We start from the raw sequence: 23,883 nt of genomic DNA, 5'->3' as shown, positions 1-23,883 counted from the left end.
GGTTTGAATCATCACAAAGCCAGAGTTACTTGACCATGGCTTACTGAAGCTCAGGTGTTTTACAGTCCCCCAACTTTCAGAACTTTAGGATATGTGGATTTCATTTGTCTCTGATTTTGAAGAGGCACCACTGACATGACATCACACAACCCTGTTCTATGTTATTTCCCTTACAAGTTGGGAACTTCTTTAATCACAAATAATGAATAAAAAACCCCCCAACCTGACAAATTATACATTGATGATGTTGCATTTCCCAGTGCTACTTCAGGGATTACATGTTGTAGTATTTCCTTTTTGTGAAACTAATGCAGATCAAAATATTACTTGTGGAAAGAATGATCAGTTTCTTTATAGGGTTTTGTTCCTCCCAGAAATGTGGCTATAAAAAATTAACATTGTCTTGAATATATCCCTTCTATAAACACAGCAGGATTGGGAAAGCATTCCAGGACGTTTATCTGTCACTGTAGCTGGTATCACCCTATAATTCTGCTTAGTTGAAATCACTCTCTAATCAGAAAGGGTAATGGATTTGTTCTGATGGCACTGGAAGGTGATTGTGCAAGTGACAGATATCAAAAACATCATTCTTACTGAACTCTCTCTTCACAGCTGAGATTAAACAGAATAGCCTAATTGCACCCTGTGCTCATTTACTGTCTTTGGAAGTAAGAAGGTAGGATTTTAACGTCTATTCTACATTCTTGTAGTCTTAAGTTTGGGGTTTGCTAGCCAGAGAGAGATGAAATGCAGCTTCATTTTCTATCTTCTAGGGAAATTTAAAAAAAACATTAACTAGCAGACTCTGTACACAGGGGGAAAAAAAGACGGCTTGCATAAAGGTCAGGCAGAATCATGACCAAACTTTAAGGCCCTCCAAGCTCAGAAGCTGCCTGAAGCATAAACTCTCAAGCTTTATGTGAGGGCTCACACTGAACAGAGGCAAGAACAACAGTCTGGCTCTGCCCATCACCCTGCGTCAGGGAGAGGAGCCCAGGCAGCTGCCTTTCTCCTGTTTGTGCACAGCAGGCTAAGGGCTGTGAAGGAAAGAAAATGAAGGTCTATAAAGTTAGCTCTAAGGCAGTCACAGCAGACAAAAGATCAGTTTAGTGCCTTTGTTCTTAGCTGCAGTTCTGCGAGGTGTCTGGGAAATTCTTATTGACATACCAGTCACACAGAAAGGCACTTCAGGTACATATGGCAGAAGTGCAATGTTCCCTTTTTATGGGTAACATTTACCTGCAGGGTTTGGCTATCCTATAAAGTAGCATTTAAAATATTCTCAGGGGCTCTCTCATCAGCAAAGAGAAAAAATATACTTGTAGCTTGCTTGGCTTCTATATTCTGTATTAAAGACAACAACCTGCTCCATTCACACAAAAGGTAAATAGATATTTCACCATCATCTCACTGTTAGCCAGCACTGAATTTTAAAATTCAACAGCATGACCATACTGAAAGGAAAACAAAAGAAAAGACAAGAAGAACCCATGTTCTCTGAAGCAGTAAGTCTTGAATTGCTACAGAAGAATGGGAGAAAAAGGTTTGAATTAAGTCTTTCACCCAGAATCTATAATATTCAGGCTTTAAGGCAAGAAGAGAAAAAATATTTCTGCACATGGGTTGGGGTAAGGGAAGAGGAAAATGTGAGAAGTTTGCACAAGAAAACAAATACCCTGTACTCAGTCATCAAAGTTGTATTAGGTTTGTAGCCAAATAGCTTTATTTTATTTTCAATTACCAGACAAACTCATTTATGGAATAGCATGAGACTTGCTTTCCTACAGTTTTTAGCATAATAGAAAACTAACTAGAGAAAACTGGCAGATGCAGTTTTTATCAATAAAGCTCTGCTTAGAGGAGTTGAAAATCTTTTCCTTTCATGCTTTCAAGTTCTTATTGTATACAATTGTTTTCCTCAGGGGATTATACCTGATCCCATGAAGCTTTCCCTGCCAAGGCAGTCCAGCCTCATTGTGGAATAAGAGCAGACATTGATAGGCAGGGACCACAAGGGAGACTGTGGCGGCTTTGGGCCCCTCTCTCCCAGCAGGGTTTTGCTGCTCAGCCTGTAAGGGTCACCTGAGCATGGCTTAAAGGATCTGGAAAGGAGAGGATATCTGAAGGCCAAATATTTTAAAAATGCAAGCCCTTTGCCATTTCTTTATGAACTTCTCCCATTAAATAAAATAGATTCAACATTGTTTGTTTCCAAATGTGCTAGAAATGAAAATAACTGCAGTTATTGAAGCTGTGGGAGGTACAATAGATATTTCAGCTGCAACAGGATGAGAATGCCTGTTCAAAGGTTCCCTTCAAGCTCTTTATAGCAGACAAATCCTCAAAAGAAAACATACTTTGTTAACTTTCATTTGAATACATCCTGCTCCAGCCAGACAGCCCACTTAAAATGACACAGAGGTAGTAAATTGTTCTACTGATTGGTTAGATGGAGTTTAACAGCTTGAGCTTATCAGGAAAGTGATAGGAACAAAAGTGTCGAGCATATCATCATTCAGGCAAGACCTCCTTCCACTCTCCCTGAACCTCTGAGGTGAAGGCCTTTAATTCCTCTTTGCGGTAAAAGATGTGTCATGAAAACACTGGAAGATGGACAAAGGCCACCCAGAAGGGATCTTATTCAACAAGTCTTGCATACAGCATCCCACAAGAAACCATCTTAATGCAAACTATTTCAATAGCTGCATTTGTGTATTGGTCTGTGTTTTTCCAAGAAAGAGTTTGCCTCAAAAGTCCCTTATGAGGTAGAAACAACAGGAGACCTTGTCCTCAAGATAATTCTGATATCTAGCAACTGAAAGATGATGAGAAGCACAGACTTCCTGTTATTTTGTTCCAAGAAATAGCACCCCAAGGCATTAAAATGCCCATGAAAATATGCAGAGCCAGATTTTCACAGACACTCACAGAACACACTGTTGAATGGAGATTCAAAATGCTCATTTTCTGGTCAATCCATTTAGGCTGCCGACTTCTGGCTCTGAATCCCCTCCAGACTCAATGGCTTGTGCCCAATAACATGCACATGCCACTAAGCCCAGCATTGTCAGACAGCTACAAGCTGATCAGAAGCATTTGTGGGCTTGGTTATTTTGTGTGATGTTACAGTCAACCTTTGAATAATTACCTCTGAAGAAATAAGAGTAAATAACACACATCCAGTCTGGCCAAAAGCATTTTATCAATGCCAAAATCTCCACAATATACAAGACTGTACAACAGACAAGGACAACCCCTCAAAGGCAAATATGATTGTTGCATGCAAGAGTAACAAAGCTCAATTAACCAATTAAATTGTCTGCCAAGAGACTGAAGAATTGACTGTTGAAACATATACAAAATTAGGCTAAATAGAAAGTATAGAGGTCTAGTAAGATAGGATGGCCTTACTAGAAAGCAAATATCACAGGTATCAGTTGGTAAGGCAGCCCCAAATCTCAAGGAGCAAAGGACACCACAGGCGATGAAAGGGCTGGAGAGACAGACATTTAGTACATCTCAGTGGTGGTGTTAATTTAACACTCTGAAATAAAACACAATATGGAAATCCACCAGTCAGATATGAGCTCTCAGATGTGTTGGCTATGAAGTCAAAGATACACAGATCCTCTTCGGATGTTGTCATAGGAGGTTCTATGTGTGACACCACTAATTTGAGCTTCAGGTAGGGAATACGTATGCCAGAATTTTAAATTAGATGTAAGTTTCCTGATTTAACCCCATCTCCTATATTTCTTCGGTTTGTTTTGTAACAATATTAAAAATGTAACTATAGCCCCTAGTGAAATCAGATGAATTTATGAAAGGGAAATCATGACTGACCAACCTGACAGCATTCTATGATGAGATGACTAGCTCAGAGGAGGAAGGGAGGGCAGTGCATGTTGGTTAGCTTGACTTCAGCAAAGTTTTTGACACTGTCTCCCCTAATATTCTCACAAACAACTGATGAAGTATGGGCTAGATAAATGGACAATGAGATGGACTGAAAATGAGCTGCACTGCCTGGCTCAGAGTTGTGATCAGCGGCACAAAGCTCAGCTGGAGGCCAGTTGCTAGTGATGCATGCCACGGCTGGGGTCAATGCTGGTGACCACACTATTTAACATCTTCATAAGTGACCTGTACAGTGGGACAGAGCACACCCTTCTCAAATTTGCACATGATACACAACTAGAAAGAGTGACTGATGCACCAACTAGTTTTTCTGCCATAGAGAGGCACTGGGACAGATTGGAGAAATGGACCAACAGGAATCTCATGAAGTTCAACAAAGGGAAATGCAAAGTCCTGCCCCTGGGAACAGGCTGGGGATTTAGGGGCTAGAAAGCAGGTTTGCAGAAAAAGACCTGAGGCTCCTGCTGGATACCAAGCTGACCAGACCACAAGCCAGCAGTGCATCTTTACAACAAAGGCAGCAACAGCATCCTAGGCTGCATTAGGATAAGCAGCTGCCAGCAGAAATTTGGAGCACTGTGCCCAATGCTGAGCTCCCCAGAATAGTAGAGACAGAGACACAGAAGAAGGTACAACAAAAGGCCACAAAGATTATTATAAGAACTTGCACCAGATGAGACAGATAAGGAGAGGCTGTGGGGCTTGGGGTTGTTCAGTCTGGAGAAGAGAAGGCTTGGGGGGATCTTATCAATGTGCATAAATACCTGATGGGAGGGATTAAGATGGAGCCAGGCTCTTCTCTGTAATATCCAGTGAAAGGTGACAGGACAGGAGGCAACAGGCACAAGCTGAAATACAGGAATTTCCATTCAAACATAAGAGAACACTTTTTCTGTGAGGGTGGCCAAAAAGCAGAACAGGCAGCCCAGAGAGGTTGTGGAGCCTCAATCCTTGGAGATAATCAAAACCCTGACCAGGTATGGGCAACCTGCTGTAGCTGACCCTGCTTTGAGCTGGGGAGTTGAATGAGGCAACCTCTGGACATCCCTTCCAACCTCAGCTGTTCTGTGAAAACATGCCAATCACAGCTTCTATGAAAAACAAAGGCATCTGTAACATGTCAAAGTTTCTGTGTACATTACTAAGAATGTATTTACTACAGATTTCACATTTACCTTGAGGCTCTCTTCAACTTCTCACCAAAGTAAATGTAACTTAGGTGCATATATCAAAAGAGAAGCAAATCTCATGACTGATAACTGTAACATTAAACTAACTTTAACATCCATGATGCAGGAGGTGATGGTGTTAAGCAGAAAAGTTTCAATGCAGCTTTTCACTCCAATGCACTTCCACTGTCTCAAGCCTCACTGAATGTATGATTTTATACATTCACATGCAGATCTCTGTATACTTTAAATAGACTATTCTCCTCTGTGTTTTAGACCATTTGCTTGCTACTTTTGGCAAAATCTAGGAGATATTTGATACTTCTATTCATTTCTACCAATATTCTCCCACCTCACCCCTCCTTGTATAAATACCTCTTCTTTGTTTCTGATTTTTCTCTTTCACCTTTTACTCTTCCCAGAGTGTGATTCCCAGTCAGGTGACATCTCATGATAGCCATAACACATCTGAAAACAATCCAAAAGTCATAGGCCTATCAGATCAGTGCCAAAGACAGCCACTCTGTGTACAATTTGGCAGAGGCTAATCTAACTCTTTCCACCTGTTTTCCTTTTTTTTTTTTTTATTTTGAGGGAGGGGTGGCAGAGTACAGGGGATTTAGAATGGGTAAGGATGCATCAAAACTTAGGAAAAAAGAAGCCAGAACCTCTTAAACTTATTTACTGAGATCCAGAAATGCAGAATTGCCTGTTGCTGTTCTAATTCCAGATTTAGTCAACAGTGCTGTATATCAAACCATAGTACCTCAAGCACACAAAGAGATACAGATAGACTCCAAAGAGTTATTAAACCCCCAAAACCAGCTGCAGGCCTGTAGGTCTGTAAACACTGCTCCTCTTAGAGGGAAATTCATCCCTAATCTCAAAAGTATCATTTAGGATTAAATGGATAGAAAGAATATGAGTTTAAAGGAAAATCTACTGGAGTCTGACCATTCTAGTACATGCAATGTTTGTAATAAATCCTCCAGTAGTTTGTACTCTTCATTGCAGATGTCTATAAGTTATTTGCTTATTTTTCCAAGCTATTCAAGACATTCAAATATTTTTTATTTTTTTCCCCTTCCAGAAATGCTGATATGAATCGTATGGACAAAGTAAACAGAGTACTCTGTTAGAGTTTCCCTTTTTACAAATGAGCCATAAAATTGTCCATTAATCAGTCTTGCTTCCCCAGGGGCCGGGCTGCATTGTTGAGGTTTCCTTTTCCATTTCTGATCCCTGTTTTGTTGAGGAGATTAAAAAAAAAAAAGTCACAATGCAGCAAACTAAAAAGAATAGGCTTTTGAAAACTGCCCTTCTCTCCACAGCCCTTGGGCAGAGCTGGAGTTTTGAGAGAGGTGGAGAATTCTAAATTTAAACACTCCCTGTTTTTCATCCTTTACCTTCTAGTAAAATAATAATCCTATCATGGCTCCTTCACCTCCCATCCAGAGGACACAGTGTTCCTATCTATTTAAATTACTCCAACAAGTTCCTTAGAACAGTAAAAAGGCCCTTTAAGTCTCCTGGGGTAAGTATATGCAACCAGAGAAATAATGAAAAGCTGAGAGAATTTACTGGGAATCTGGCATTTCAGAGCTTTGCCTCCTGTTAATTCCTGAGAAAGGTGTCAGTTCTGACAGTGCTGGAATTTATCTGGAGGGCATATCCTTTTAAAACAGGCAGGAAGAAGTAGACATCTATTGTACTAATAGATATCTATCATACTTGTCACTCCAAAACGTGTGCCATCTGTGGGCATGGGGCCAGCCAGCAACTCTGCTGCACATTGGATCTTTGAAGATCCAAATCTTTACTCAGGACAGCCAAGTCTGAACCTGGTTTTGAAGGTGCACAGTGGGAGTGGGGTGAAGGGGTCAACCTCAGTTGCAGTAGGTTTTCTAGCTTACTTTTTGCTGTGTTTTTTAGAATAAGTAGAAAGGTCATGAGTGCTGGAAGTTGATGTAAAATAACACAAAATAAACAAAGTCCACCAACATGTGCATGATTATGCTACCTGCACATCTGGCATCTAGCTGTCATAGATTTGCTAACTATCATCTAAAAGCTAATGCCTTTGTCTTCTAGGTGTTAGATAATTTAATACGAACTTTCCAATTCATCCTATCCCTAATTAAAACTTGGGTTCTTATATTGCCTCTTTTGCCTTCCCTGTCTTTCACTATCTGTCATGGATTTGGGGGGAGATGACATAAGCTCCTTGCAGGGGTATATTTTTAGCAGAGCAGCTTATTTAACATGCAAACCAAATACATAATCAAAGTGGGTTTTTTTAAAGGGAAAGTCATCTCAAGGTTGACTTAAAAGCCAAACAGCTTTATCTCACCAAAGTCTCAGTTAAGTGCTGCAGTGTGGAGCCCTATGTGTAAGACAAGACTGCTCTTTCCAGCAAGACTCTGTTGATCTATGATCTAATCTAGGCTCTTTAAATAAGCTTTTAAGTGTGTAACTAAGAACCTCCTTTATCTGTTATTAATGTCTCGTTCTGTTATCACTGCAAGCAATTTAAATATACTAGTCATATTTGATTAATTCCTCTACAGATTTCCTTCCCTCCCAAAAATATGGGAAGTTTGGTAAGAATTTTTTTTTTCCTCTCTGTATTCCTTATGAGCTCAGTGGCACTCTAACAACATTAGCTTCATGCACATAAACCAGTGAAATGTCTGGACACGCATGCAATGTGACTCACTCACACCTAGTGAACAAGTTCTCTCATTCAAAGACCACAGAAGTGTGAGTTTCTTGAATCACTGATTTTATTAGTACAAACATGCTGAACTTTACTAACATACCTTTTGACTTTATTGGCGTGCCTTATTTTATATGTCTTAAAGAACTTGGCAGTTTTTCCACAGTTAATTTAATTGAGATAGCATTCAGGGAAGAAAAAAGAATACCTAACTAAATCATAAAAGGAATTTCTCCTAATCTCTCTCATGTTAGTGGTGGCTGACCTAAGAAGGTACCTGCTGCATAACCTGGCTTTTTCTCATGGGGGTTCTTATCTAAAGCCAAGTCTTACCACAGCTCTGATTCCAGTTCAGTCTGAGCTGTGGGAAATATCTTGAATTTTCACATACTTTTAGGGAAGCTCTGTGTCCTGCGTGAAACCTAAAGCAATACTCATTATGCATATTTGCATTGACTTCTCTGTCACCCAGGAAAACTGTTCTTTAAGCTGCTGTTCTAAAGCTGCTGAGAAACAATTAGCTGCCTTGGGAACAGTACCTGCCAAGTCAGCTCTTAACTCATGCATCCAGTTGCCACAGAATTTGATCAGCTCCACAGCACATTGCATCTGACTTATCCTGTTGCATCCCAGAACTGCTGAGCCTTTTTCTGTGGACAAAAAAAAAAAAAAAAAAAAAAATACATCATAAAGGTCACATCTACCCTTTCTAAATCTTCCAGACCTAGGAAAGAAATGTGTTCATTTTCTCGCTACTGCAATGACAGGTATTTAGCTCAGTGGTAAGATAAATGAATGAATATGCAAAAGTTAAAATCAGGATCACAGTTCTGTTCTTGCTTAAATAAAAATACCCGATGAAGTATTTTATTCTGACCTCCAGCTGTCTTATCAATAATTGACTTAGACTTACAATCTTTCAGCAGGTATTACGTTGATGAGAATTTTCTGTGCTAACTAGGAACGCTTAATCACGTTTTGACTTCTTTGTTAACAAGGAAGTGCCTCTAGACAATTTCAGTCCAAGTCCCCATTCCTCCTTCCAGCAAACTATTGCAAAACTGGCTGAGTAGTATGATCCTGATGCCTTATGCCAAGTCAGTAACCAAAAGCAGCTCTAAAGCCAGGTAAACTAAAAGAACAGGTGCAGAGCATGCAGAATGAAACAGAGAATTTCAGCCTACTATGTTTTCATATGGAGATATAAATCCAGTAAGAAATTGGCTAAATGCTGTAATTGAGCAATGTCTGGTTTTCCATTGCTTACAGATTCAAGAAGAGAACACTCATCGCCTTTCATCTTGTTCACAGTGACATACATATGTATACACACATCCTTATATGCACATGCACACACACATAACAGAGAAAACTTGGATACAAAAAGAACCTAACTATGTCATCAACAAAGCAGAAAGTGCAGACTTTGAAATGTTAAACCCCATGCTAAGAGAGCATTTGTACCCACCCCTTTGTGAATACAGATCCATGAATAGAGTACAACATTTTTAAGACACATTCTTGGCTCTTACTTCATAACCCTGAGTGTTAAAATTGTAGCATAAAGGTTCCTATCACAATTTAACTTACCACCAAATTGTGATATGTCAAAATCCAGACAAGAAACCACTGAAACCATAAATTCCTTCAATGAATGTTACTAAGTCTGATGTTTCAGAATGATAGTTCAGCTAATTCCATCCCAATACATAAACTATAACTAGTAGAGAATATAAAGTGGGTTACAGCATGCACTCCTGAACCAAGCCTTAGTAGAAGACCTAAGGATATAGCTAATTCCTTATGATAGTCACCAAGAAAGAGTGAATTCTGTACCAACATGTCTTCCCTTCTCTTTCTAAATCCATTTTATAACTGTAAGAGGTCTCCTTCATTGTCCTCTTGCTTCCAGTAATGAGCTGATTTTTTTTTTTATTTTTTTTATTCCTTCCTCTGTTAACAACCTTTTCAATGCAGAGGGTCTTGCTGGAAAAAATACGCCTGGAGCCTTCATATCATTTGCATATCATTTTAAATACATTTACATGGCATTTTAATCAAGGAAAATGCAAACACACAGTTATAACTTTTTATTTATAGAGTTCTTATAAGGCACTCAGCAAAACATACAGACAAAATATGACCTCAGGGCTGGAGAGGAAAAAGTATCAATGAGAAAACTGTTAACATGTTTTGAAAATCCATCTGATTAGTGTCCTGCTTTACATATAGCTATTATTGTTTGATGCTATTTAGAAACTTGTAATGTTTTGATTTAATCAGTTTTATGATAGAACAAGTCTGTCTACAAGTACCCACAGTGGCTTGCACATAGAACACACATGACTTTCTTAGTTCTGGATGTCATCTGGCAGGTATCTGCTGGGACAGAGATGCTCTAACTCATGGGTGCTTGCAATGGACAGACTCTTGACAGATCTTGCATGATCCTCAGCCTCAGATTTCAAAGTTCTGCTGAAAATAACACTGAAGATAACCTGACATCTATTGCATCTCCTCAAATTGCCATGATCCGGTTAGCCTAGCTACATCTCACGTTTCCTTGAAATATGCTGCTAGTAAGGGAGAAGGATCACAATAAAGATGGCCAGGAAAAAGGTGTTCTGCTCTGCCTCACACCAGCTAGCTTGTCACCCACTCACAAGTCTTCCCACCAAAACTTTCTCAACAGCAGCAGCAGACAGAAGCTCTATTTCTCCCACAGAAAATATAGTTATGCCAGTGGCTGACTCACCTTTGACTCCCAACTTGAGGAGTGGTGCAATTTGCTGAGAGAAAAGTTATATGGGAGCTCTGCAGGGAACAGCAAGCTCTGGAGAGGTGGAAGTGGAGTATGAATTCCAAAAACCAAAGATTTCCTCAAATATAATCAACATCTCTCTATAATCACAGATAAAGCAACAGTACTGGAGGAATTTTGTAAGGTTGTGCTCTAAAAAGTCAAGCAATACCAGAATTAAGGCTATCAGAAGAATCTTAACCCCTTTAGACATGTACTTTCTGATGATTCTCACAATCATACTGAAAGCCTCCATGAGAACCTGTGACAGAAATTAGACCTGACTGGACACTAGATCTTAACTCTGTGAAAACTGTTCATATGCCTCATTCAAAAAGTTTAATCTGAAAATTTCTATAGAATTAAAATCCTGAGGCAACTTTCTCCAAGATATTTTCCAAAATGGGACATTCCCCAAATGAAATACCTTCATCTGATTTCCTCCTGGGCCTCTGGAAGTCAGAGAAGCAGCTGACTGAAATTGAGAAGATTCTTCTCCATTTAAAAATTACAAATAAAACTGAAAAAAGTCTCATCTTAATAGATTTTTCCATCTTGAACAATGAACGAAGTGTCTACCCTGCTTGGAAGGAAAGATACAAGTATAAAATAATGTAATTATTGATGGCATGCTAGGTACAAAGATGATGCTTTTAATATGCAAGCTCCATAAACATCTGCCTGAATCTGACAAGCAACGTTATGAGATTTAACAGGTATTTGTAAAATATTTAGTGATTCCTAGGTGAAAAGTCCTTTTGAAGTATTATTATTGTTGTTGTAGAAAATAGGAAAGACCACAGCCTTACTAAAGTAAAGGAATAGAAACTACAGGAAATATGTAAGAAAAAGAATGAAAAACACTATGATACTTCATAAAGCAGTGCTTCTAAAGCCATCACCTATTGTTCCATAGATGTTCTACATGTTTTTCCAATCTTCACAAAACATCAGCATTTCAGACTTGTGTCTTATTCACATGACAGAGATATTGTATAATCTAAATCTCTTTCAGGGCAACAAAGTAAACAAAACTGCTAGTACATTATATAAATTTTGCTTAAGGGCCTTAAGGACAGCAATGACATAGGGTAAAACCTGTCCAGGCCTACACTGTCAAGAAGGGAATCAAGACCTTCCTTCTTTCTTCTGGAAATATAGGGCTTCTCAGGTGAACCAAAGCAGCCCTGGTGTCACTGAGGCACATGATATTCACCAAGGGACTCTGTGGACTGCACTTTTTATCTGCTCACCCTTCAAAGCCCATAAGTGTGGGGAAACAGAGAACTTGTGAGAGAGGGAGGTGCAAGGTAGAGCCAGAGTGGAGTTTTTACGTAACAGTGAAATTTAAACCCGGCTCCTCCATGGGTTTTGGGTTTTTGTTTTAGTTTGTTGTTGTTTCGGTTTATGGTTAGGGATTTTGGGTTGTTGGTTGCCACCACTGGAAAAGTAGAGCTCTTAGAAATGAAATGTTATGAATGACAGCTCATAACTCATTCCCTGAGTCAGTATCACATTATCCACCTTTCTGATGTTTTTTCTCCCTCAAGGACCAATTCAGCAATAAATATGTTCAGAGTTCAGCTATACTTCATGATCACTGGAATGTCGCTGCACTCAAACATCTTATTTGCAGCTATTAGGATGTTATTCTTTTCACAGCTGCATTATTCATTCCCAGGTAAGCTATGTGAGTGACCTCCACACAGATACGTGAAGAGTTATTCCATCTGCTGAAGGGAAGCCTTCATCCAGGTATCATATGAGAGCAACTGATGGTAAGGATGATAAAAAGACACATGACAAGGAAAATATATCAATATTTTCTTGAATTACACCCTACTTTCTACAAATTACACACTACTTTTAGGTTATAAATACCTGGAAGATGCCAAGTATTTCATTAAAAAAAAATCATGTAATTATCTGGGAATTTTTGCATAAAGTCATACCACTGACTCAGTGTAATAATTTGCAAAAACCAACATATCTGGCATTCCATATTTTTTTGAGTGGAATAAAAATCCCTATGGGATCTGATTCAGTTCATCTCCAAGTCAGTGTTTCAAAACCAGTTAAGGCCCATAATTATGACCGAGCTTTGTAATCTCATATGAAACAACTAGATAGGCTCTATCCCTTTCAAAATGGCTATTCATATCAAGCAACTAAGAGCTACTTGTATACAAGACTTCCATGCTATTAACTGCTAGTATATTTAAAAAATGTGTGGAATGATCAGACATTATCACATTCTTAGCACCCACAATTTTATCGAAATATTCACTGTATTGGGTATTTTTCTTCAAAATCTCAGCTGCAAGAATCATGTGACTGTATCTGAAGGTCAGATTTCAAAACAGTTTCTTACCTCTGCACTTCAGCAAAGCTTGATAGCATAAGGCAGGTGAACCCTATCAAAAGTACAGGAACCACCAATTAAGATGGTATAAAAGCATACCACTTTAAAACATCTCTTGGAGGCAAAGACAATCTCAAGATTATTATTAATAACACTACATCAGTGTAGATAAAACTTAAGGACACAACTGCATTTTAAACTGTGAGAGGTCACACTGCTCTTGGCACCTGTACTTGACAGGTTTATTTATATTTAATGCCAGCCTGACTGTATCTTATAAAGAGCACCTATATTTTCCCCAAATAAAAATGTGAATGTAATTTTAAGATTTATATAGAAAAGGAAAAAAACTAAAAAGAACATGTAAATCTTTGTGATTTATAAGAAAAGGTTTATATTTTAAAATTACTTCCACAAGATGTAGTCCAAAAAAAAAGCTGCACTGAAATCCAAAATAAAATTAATTTTACATCAATTTTTTTCTGTGATTAGTCCAAAAATGAGAAATAAAAGAGCTTGCTATGTTATTACTGTTTGATAAACAATGTGTGGTATCGGGTTTGTTGTGAAAGGCTGGTGTCTGAGCGAAAAGGTTAGCTTCTTAAGCTTTCTTTAGCTTCATGAAATACCGTGAACTGGGCAGGGGAAGGATGCAACGCCAACAGATTAACCTTCATTTTGTAAAGGTAGAAGCAACATGTCTGTTATCAGTAGCACCATAATGACATGAGGAGGGTCACGTTTTCCAGAATTTTCATTTCATGTATTTCATTTCAAATGCATGATCATGTACCTGGAAGAGCAGTAATACTGCTTGTGATCAATCATCCTTTCTGCTTCTTGAATGGAAAGCTAAACTTTCAGGAGTCAACAAAACCAAAAATGAATTAAGCAGGTACAGCTCAAGAAATGGGACCACTATCACTATAAGCAAAGTGTGAGGAACTATTCAAAAGTCATTGAACAGTCACTTGTCCCAAAACATGGCAATAATTCTGAATGTATCATCAAACAAAACTTTCAATAACAACCAGGTAGAAGACAAACACTGGATCTTTTTCTTGCCTTGTTCCCATTCAGTCGTGAAGTTACAATTTGTGAAGTGATGTTTCTGAACAAATATTGGTTTTATTCTGCAGTTTTTCTGTATTTCTGAAATTAATCATTTGGGTTTTTTCCTGAAATTGCCCTTGTTTCAAGGATTGGGCTTTTTGACAAGTATTCTGATATAGATGTGGACTTGTCCTTTAAGGTTGCTCTGATCTAAGAACTACCCCAGAGGAATGTTACAAAAATTATTTTCTTTTGTTTCTGCAACAGTCCAGTTCTTTTCAAGATCTCCCAACCAAAATGATGGGCTATGTCACAGTTTAGAATACAGCTCAAGTCAAGCATTATGAAGTAGGAAGAACAAAATTGAAATATGTCAACTAAAAAGCCTAAAATACTTTCATCTATCTTGTTATCTATATTTGGTTCAAATACACATTTTTTCTAATATTTCAGTGTGATCATATTGGAATGTTTTCCTTCACTTGCTTAAAGAATATTAGACTACTCACAATACAGAATGTTAAACTCAAGAAGCTTATGCTTTCAAATATCATGAAATATATATACACATATATATAAATCACCTATTTCAGTTACATTTTAAGAAAAAGCCAAGCACATCTAAAGCCCGTTTTAATTATTTTTGGCCTTCATATTTTCTTGCTGAGTTATGTCGAGAAAGAGAAAATGTATCACCAATAATATTTTAAAGCCATCACTTAATGATCTATCATACATCACCACACATTTCAGTTTCCAGACCTCTCAGCAGTTATACAGCTGTTATTTATGGCAGTAGCTACTAGTTTTATAGGCTGATTATCAGAAAGGGAATAGGAGTTGGCCTTTTTTCTAGCTTCTGTCTCTTCAAAAAGGAAAGAAGAAAATTGGCACAAATAAGAAGGAAAGTGTTCCCCCGCCTTTGTTTAATTTGGGTTGTTTTCCTTTCAGGTTCTCTTCTATGGACTGCCACTGAAAACATGTCTCTAAGGAGCATTTGTAAAGGCTAAACTGACAGGTTACTAGTGGCCTTTGTCTTCCTGTTTTTAACTATTTTAATTCTTCCATTATGTCAACCACCAAAATATTCTCTCCATATCTATATACTGGTGTCACATCTCAAAGCTACACAACACTGAATTAGTATTCAATTATGTCTTACTTAACTGCTCTCCAGTATCAAGCACCTAAGTCATACAGCTCCAAAGACAACAGTACAATATTAAGTGAACTTAATAGTATATAAAAGATGGCAAATCCTCTCCCTCTCCACCTGTCAAACAAAAATATGTTTTATCTATTACATGAAACACTAACAGAAAATTATAATTATTTCAATTTAACAAAACATGAACAGTGACACTACATTTCAACATCAGCAGGCCATCATTAGCATGTAGGTCAAGTTATCATAGGAGAACAGAAAACAGATAAATTGTTTAAAAGAAATGGTCTGTTACTAGAAACACAAGCCAACAAATAGTATCACATGAAAGATCAAATTGCCATGCTCGCAAGCATAGGTTATAGAAGCAAAATGGAGGAGATATGCTCTTAGTAATAATTAAGAACTGAAACAATCATATTATAAATATTCATTATAGAAAGATAGCTTCACTCCCTAGAAAACATTTCCAGGTTGCAAATGTGTACTTGACTTTTTTTTCCTTCCTTGTTATAAAGGATGAAAGACCACAGCATCTGTTGTACTACACAATTGGTCTGTTCATAACACTGAAAAGTTAGGCACTTAAAGGTGAAAATATGTGAGAGGCTTTTCTCTCATTACTTATTTCTGCAGGTCTGTAAAACTGAATGGATTAAAACTTTAAATCCATTGATTACAAGCCTAGGGAAAAGACTAGAATGGTGCAGTTAATACCCAGCTTCTTTTTAAACAGAAAGTCACAATGACTTATTCTGCCTACAGAAATAAGAAATAAGAGGATCTGGCTGGAAGAAGATCTCCAAAATGTGTAGGGCAAATCTTAACACAATCAACTTTTTGGAGGATTTCTATTCCCATGGTGAGAAAACAGCAGAGGTGTTAATTGTGAAGTACAGTTCAATGTAAAGGCCCCACAGAGCACTTGGTACTCAGTTTTTTGTTTCTCATGAAAGGCCCATTTTTTTTTTCCAGCGAAAAATTCAATCTCCAACCCCTCTGTTCCACTCAGAATTCATAGTTATGCCTAATCTGCTGCTTTTCTGGCTCACTTACAGGCCGTGTTGGCAGGTAGTGAATGCAAAATAATTTTAATGGGGAAACCCCTGGGAACGGGAGCAAAAGTTTTGAGCATTTACAATTTTACAATAACGTACAGCCAGCTGTTAGAGGAAATAGGCCTCCATCACTGAAGCTCACTGGAATGAGACCATTTGCATGGATATTTTCAACTCAGCAGCCTGCTAAAGAAGGAAACTAGATCATCCAAACAACAAAAGAACAGGATTGGTCTGGACAGGGAAACATCATGAGGACATATGGTACTTATTAAACCCATTGCACAATGAGAACTACATCCCTAATTTGAGGGCCACAAACTGTTGAAGCCACAAAGTGAGGGTCAATAGAGCTTGAAGGCACAGATGGCAAGGTAGAACAAATAAAACGGTTCAGGATGGTAGCAAGCAAAGAGAAGAAACTGCTGGACAAGGACAATGACAATTTGATATGTTGGACAGTTTATACAAACATGAGTTTTGTTTGGATCTAGCCCAGAGCACATTTTGGGCAACACAATGAGACACCAATTCACATCTTTTGTGTTACTTACCATCTCCTGAACAATAGCTCTAAGTGATGACAACTGGTTCCAAGTTTAAAGAAAACGGACTTAATTCATTTCCCACTGAAATCAATAGAAATCTCTCCTCATCTTTGGAGGAATCTAGATTAAGCCATTTATTAGCAAGAGTATCTGCTCGTAAAAATCCTATTATAGAACAATTAGAAAATTTATAAGAAACTGGAGAACAAACTGATGAATAAGCACTGTGGTTAAGAAATAATAAGAAAATTATTTTAAAATATGCATCATTCTCCCTTTGATACAAAAGTCAGCCATGATGTCCTATTTCACTTTCATTTCTTCCCACTCATTCAACTGATCAATGGTTCCCAAGGTACCTGTTTATCTTGTTTTCCTCTACTTCAGTTTTCTCCTTGGAATTGCTCTCTCAACTGTTTCGTATAGCACAAGGATTATTCCAGTGCCTCCTAAAATATCCACAAGAAGGAGATTAAAAGAAAAAATCTGTCTTAAAAATCTTGTATTCATTCGGGTGTGGGTTTTTTTAAAGGAGGGCAGTGATTTATACAACTGAACTCTCCTGAATTCCTTTGAAAAATCCCACTTCTAAGTCAAGGATAGTGTCTCTGTGGGAACACTAGCTAGGACTCGGTGAATGCACAGTCAGAGAGTCTCTGCCCAGTTTCATGGCACAAGGTGCCTATATGGCTATTCTGAGCAAGGATTGAACCTTCTCTCACACTCAGGAGTTCAGAGACAGAGAGTTCAATTGAAATGGGCCAGGAAAGATGAGGAACATTCACCAGGTGGGCATCAGCTCAGTGAGGGAGGCACTAGCAGGTCAGTGGTAAAAGCAGCTACTTGTGAGTCTTCATCCTTAGAGGTTTCCAAGACCCAAATGGTGAAGCCCTGAGTAACCATGCCTGATCTCATAGCTGACCCTGCTTTGAACAGGCTTGGTCAAAACATCCCCTGAGGTCCCTTCCCACCTGAATTATCTTGTGATCTTATGCTTCCAACTGCTACCATTTCTTAATCTCTGTCTCCCAGCTGAGAGGAAAAAATAATATTAAAAAAAAAAAAAAAACAGTCACACACAGTTACTTAAATTAAAAAAAAAAAAAAATAATCTGTCTCTCTAGTGGACTTGAGAAATCCTTTAGTCCATACCCCTCCCACAGGAGAGAACCATGACATCTATACCATTCCTGACAGATCTATAGTTCACATTCCTTAAGGTTTCCTCTGCAGAATAATGGAGACTCAACAGCCTCTGTTAGTAATTTATCCTGGTATGCCACTATCCTTCTCAGGAAGGTTTATCCTAACTCAGTATCTAAATCTGGTTTGCTGCAGTGTAATTCCATAATTTCTTGTCCCAGCTGTTAGCCATAGAGGGCAGATTATTCCCTCCCTCTTTGAAGCATCTTGTTCTGCATTTTTAAATGAACCTCAATCTTCTGTCTAGTCTGAACACCAGTTTATTCAAACTTGCCCTGTGTTTCAAGTCACTGACCATTCCTTGCCCTCTGCTGCACTCTTTTCAGTTGGCCAATATCCTTCACAACATGCAGTGCACAGAACTGGACAGCCTACTCCAGCTGAGACTGCTTTGACAGCCTCTTTGAAAGTTGACTCCATGTATCTTGCAGGCTATGCTCCACACCCAGTCATCTTTGCTTTACTCACATCACCATGAGGCCCTTGCCTTGAACCCAACTCATAATCAGCTATAACTCTAAACTAGATGTTTTCCTTCAGAATTGGTATTAGCCCATATTCCTACACCCAATACTGAAGCAGTTGATAAGTTCTTCCTGAGTGTTGAACCTCCACTTCTCTATTCTGGACAATACCCTAACTTTTCCAAGTCACATCCTCAACTCTCCAGATTTTTTTGACTTCTAATTTAAATCTAACAAACTTGCAAGTCCTTCATAAGTCTAGCAATCCCTCTATTCCACCACTTGAGTCATTAATGAAAATATTGACCAGAACTACAGAGTTGTGTAAGTAGGAGGAAGCTGTTATTTCCTGAACCTCTCTCCTAACCTCCTTCCTCTTCATTTCAAGTCCATTTCCTTCCACCCTCCCTAGGGCATCTGCAGAGAACAAGAGGAGAAGGCAGGCTTCAGACAGCACAGCTGTCAGACCTGTAATTTAGCAGTGGTAGAGTCCAAAAGCAGCAACAAAAAGATAATAGGATAGAGAACTGTGATTCAGAAGTGGAACTCTGTATAAGGCAACCAATATCACAACTTATTTGCCATTTTCCTGGAGTTTTAAGTGTAACATTTACATGTCTAAATCGTCCTGCACACAAAGCAAGCTACACTTGTGATCATGACATATTATACTGTCTCTTGCAGGTCAAAATAAGACAGTAGAAATAAGCAGTGTCTGATATTCCTACATCCCCTGTAAAAGCCTTCTGGCTGAGCTCAGCCCATTCTGATGACACCCCTCAGACAGTGTCTTAGCACTGTACAATCTTTCTGACTCTTCAGATGTTCTCCTTGTATCTTCAAACCTGAAAACTTTCAGCTTAATGGCTTAATTACACACTCAGTTAATGTAAATACAATACTTTGGCTGCTGTAAAAAAATCCAATTTTGTCTGCTGGCAGAGTGTTTAAGTGTGAAGCAATTTGCAGTGAGGAAAAATCTGCCTTATTTTGAATGGAGCCAGAAATCTTGATAATGTTCCGTTGTATCCGAGTGCTTTCAATTTTGTGATATTGCCAAACACTGGTGCCCCCTTCCTAACTGTGTAGTGTCCCTTTTATGACAATGCCAGAATCAAGACCTAAGCCAGTAGTCTTTATGGAAGAGTTTAAAAACATATATATATATATATTTATGGGAATTACTATGACTATCAAAAATTAAAATACTAGTCTCTTGTTAATATGAGTCAAAATGGGAACTCTGCACTTTGGAATAGAGTGCACAACTGGAAACCACCCACACTTCAAGTTGTAGGTAGGTGCAATTGAACTTGGCTCTGGTCAGCAGCACACAGTGAAAAAGAATCTCTAATAAAAAATAAAACAACTAAAAAAATCACAAAATGCTCCTTCTCCATTAGTTATTCAAATTTTATGTTAATGTACTTGCATTAATTGGCAGCTTAACTACTCTAGCCTAACACTGAAGAAAAAGAGGAGCATACAGGTGTAGGCCTCCAGAAACCTTTAAATAAAGGTTTAACTACATTTTCTGTCAATATCTATCAAGGACAGCAAAACATCTTTGCTATTTTCCACTCTATTCAGCACTGAGAAGGACATAGGATTCTTTTTTTCCTCACCAGAAACTGATTTTGTTCTCGCCACCCCAGTCAGGATTGACCTACTTAGTCCATGAAATATATAGCATTATTGCCAGGTGCATTGTTTTCCTCTACAACAAAGAATCTTTTCATGTTTCCTTAGTGTATCCTGTGCTAAAAGGCATCTGCAAAATCTCAAAGAAGGCAAACACAGAAATCCAGAGAAAAAAATACACTTAGGATACAATTACAAAAATGCTCAACATAAAAAAAAAAAAAAAAAAAAATTGTCTAAAATAATTTCAAAACCAGGAAAGAAGAAGATTTCTGAGGTTTCCAGACCAGGGAAGCATTTTCCACTTAGTTTAAAGAAGAACTGGAGGCTTGTCCTGGCACCTAGCAGTAGCAATACAGGTAAAACATCACAAGGCATCTCCTCCCTTTTCACAGTAACTTCTTCAGAGCAGCGCTAGGGTAAAATAATGACAATCTCACATCCCTGCTGCCAGCCTTTACGCATTGTACCAGAGCATTATAAGCATTTGGCAGCCATCCAGCAAGCCAGAACTGAAAATGGTTTAGCTGAAAATTAAAGTAGGGGCTTTTGCCAGTTTCTTTTGAAGCCAAATCAGTTCCCCAATCAGGTTCACCACTTACTCGTGCAAGAGCTTGTGCTAGAATAGCAGCAGTTAACACAAGGGTGAAGACTACATGGGTTGTATTATTAGCCAACCTCTAGTTGCAGTCTCAGAATCCCCAAAGACACATTAGCATGTTTTAAGCAGCAGGTTGGCGGGAGGGAGGATTCTGTCACTGAATTCAAACCTGGTCTCACTCACACTAGCTGCACACCAATATGGTGCTCTCAATTTTCATCCCTGTAAGGGAAAAATCAAGACCAATGAGTTAATGAAATGTTGGGTGAAGAATCAGCTAAACATGTCAAAATGCCACAAAAAATATTGCTCCCAGAAGAGAAAGAATCAAGGGTTCACCAGAAATGGCATATGGCTGGTGATCATTATTAACAACCAAAAAAGAAAAAAGGAAAGAAAAAAAGAGTCTTCTCCCACCCCACAATTCAGTCAGATCCTTTCCTGACTACCGCTCTAAAATGATAAATTATATACATTTCAAAAGATTCCAAAATAAATATGGCAGTCCCTCTAGTTCAGGTTTATTTGCAGCATTTTCAAAGATGTGGACAACTGAGGAACTTCCCATATAGTTGTACCTCAATATTATTGAATCATAAAAAGTAACAGCAACTGACTCTTAACCACAAAGATCAAATCCAAATCTCACTTCTTCTTAAATGTCATTCTGCTATCATCCTTCCCTTCATTAATTTTTCTTTCCATGTCATGTTTTTCATTATCAATTCTATTCAGTGAGCATAGTTCTGCAATTAATTTTGCAGTGTTTTTGTTCATTTTCTTCCCCCAGCCCATAATCATATATAGTGTGTCTTTCTCTAAAAAACAAGCTTAACAGGGTTAACAGATGCCAGTATTATACAGCACAGGCATGGAATCCAAATACCTAACAGACTGTTATATAATTACAAAAAAAAAAAAAAGTCACTTTCTCTCTGTATAACCTTATTACAAGATAGAACAGATACAGAATGAACCAAGATGAATTTTGATCTGCAGTAAACATGCTCTCTTCTGGATTACAGTCCTTGTATTAAGAAACCAAAATAGATTTCAAGTGGATAATCAAACTCTGAAGTTTTGTTGTCTTTTTATACAAAGTCAGTTCCCTATTGATGTAAATCAGCTGAATTGTATTTCATACCGTAACATTCTTCTGCATCAGTGAAGGATCTGTAAACACAGGGAGAATAGTCTTGCAGTTAAAACTCTAGTCTAGGAATGAGGAGCTCAGAAGTTTGTTTCCCAGCTGTGCCACCACTTTTCTACATGAACTTTAAAGACAAATTCCCTCATTCTGACTTCTACTTCTGCTCTACAAAATTGAAACAAAACTTTTCTGGATAGTGTATTTAAATTGTAAACCACTTGAGGTAAGATAAAAAATTGTTGTTATCAAAGTGGTAGAAACATCCATTTTTTGTCTAACTACTGATCTGGTCTCTGTGGGCTAGTCCAAAAAACCTCTGTGATTCACACTGGAATTCTGTCCACACCAGAAGAGATTCCTAGTAAAACTGTCCAAAAAAAAAATTTAACCAATTTATTTCCCAACCTGTGAACCTCTGAATCACAAAATACTTCAGAATCACAGCATAGAAATGGTGGCATTTGTGTTTTCCCCAATGTTTCCTTGTCAGGTAGCACCTTGAGCTGCTACTAATAGGACTATACCATAAAACATGTTGAACACCCATTCGATAAATATAGCTCACTACACCTTTTGATGCCTGCTAAATCTCCTTCACCACTGTCCTGAGCCATTCCACCTAACACTCCTTCCCAGACCCTCCACGACTTGGTTACTTCTTTCCTCTGTTCATACTCCAGCTTACTTGTTCAACTACCTGGTTTCTTTTCAGCTCCAGTATTTCAGCTAACAAAAGATATAGCCCTCAGGTGTAATTTAAAGTTTAAATTCTCTCAGAATTCCTTAGCCAAAATAATACTGCTACTCACTCTAAACCTTATGATTTTATTGCTACTATCTTCCTTTAGTGCTGGTCATTTTTAACTTTCTTAATAATGGTCCCCACAAAAAAAGGAGTGCAAAATAAGCATTGAAGAAAGAACTACTATGCCAAATACAAGCACTACAACACAGTCTACAAATAGGAAGGTCAGTGAATTAATTTCAGGTTGCTCATAGGCCCAAGAAAACTGTTTTATTCAGTTTGAGATGGGCAAAAGATACTTAAAAACATGTAGCTGTTCTCAAGAAGGCAACATTCAAAAATAGCTTGTGCTGCTGATCTGGGGCTACAGAGATTAACAAAATTATACCCACATTCAAAGCTCAGGCACCCAGGGGTATTAAATAAACCAAACAAAGATCTGACAAATCTTCCAAACAGGATCATGTGAATGAATGCACATGCAATCATGATATGATTGCATAAATGTGATAGCAGAGAAAGGGATCTCAAGTTTCCTGATAGCTAGTAAGCCTAAATTATATCTTCCTCCATGGGCCTGAAAAGGATCAGGAGATTTTGAACATTGGGGCGATATGCCCAATGCTTTTTCTTATGACAGGGCCAGGGAGAAATCTTAATGTCAAACTTCCAAGATGAACTTATCTTCTACTTTTTCTTTCTGTCAGCTTTTCTCTCTTAGCCTGAGAGAAAAAAGCCCCTGTACTAAAGCATTTACAACGCTGCATTAGAATTAGAAAAGAGCAGATTGCCAGACAGTCTTGGTAAAAAAAAACAATATGAAAGTAATCTACATGGAGCAGATTGTTAAAAATCAGCTGACCTGAACTTGTTCACACAGAAATAACTACATAATATGAAAAAGTAGACAAGCAAATTGCAGAAAATAATTGCACAGAGAAAGGGGTAAAAATCTGTTAAATATCTGCTGTGAACTGCTCCCCAATTTCAGCACTGCAGTATGTTCTACTGTTTGAGCAGGAAAAATAATTAGACTTCCAAAGTAATTCATACATACCTCAGTAATCTTGTACTAATCTGCAAGGTCTGGAAATCAAACTGAGATCTCACGACAGGACTGGTATAAATAGAAAAAATATTTAATGACTATAATAATTAGATATACCATTTAGGGATAAATGGACAGTGAAACTTTATGAATTTGCTTCCAGTTGTGCATTTTATGTAATACACCAAATATCTATAGGACAACAGAAGATGCCTTTCTCTCATTCTTTTTAACAGAGT

Source organism: Strix uralensis, chromosome 9 (genome assembly GCF_047716275.1).
Source record: "Strix uralensis isolate ZFMK-TIS-50842 chromosome 9, bStrUra1, whole genome shotgun sequence".
Taxonomy (NCBI): domain Eukaryota; kingdom Metazoa; phylum Chordata; class Aves; order Strigiformes; family Strigidae; genus Strix; species Strix uralensis.
The sequence above is the reverse complement of the archived record's forward strand: the minus strand, read 5'-3'. Positions refer to the sequence as shown.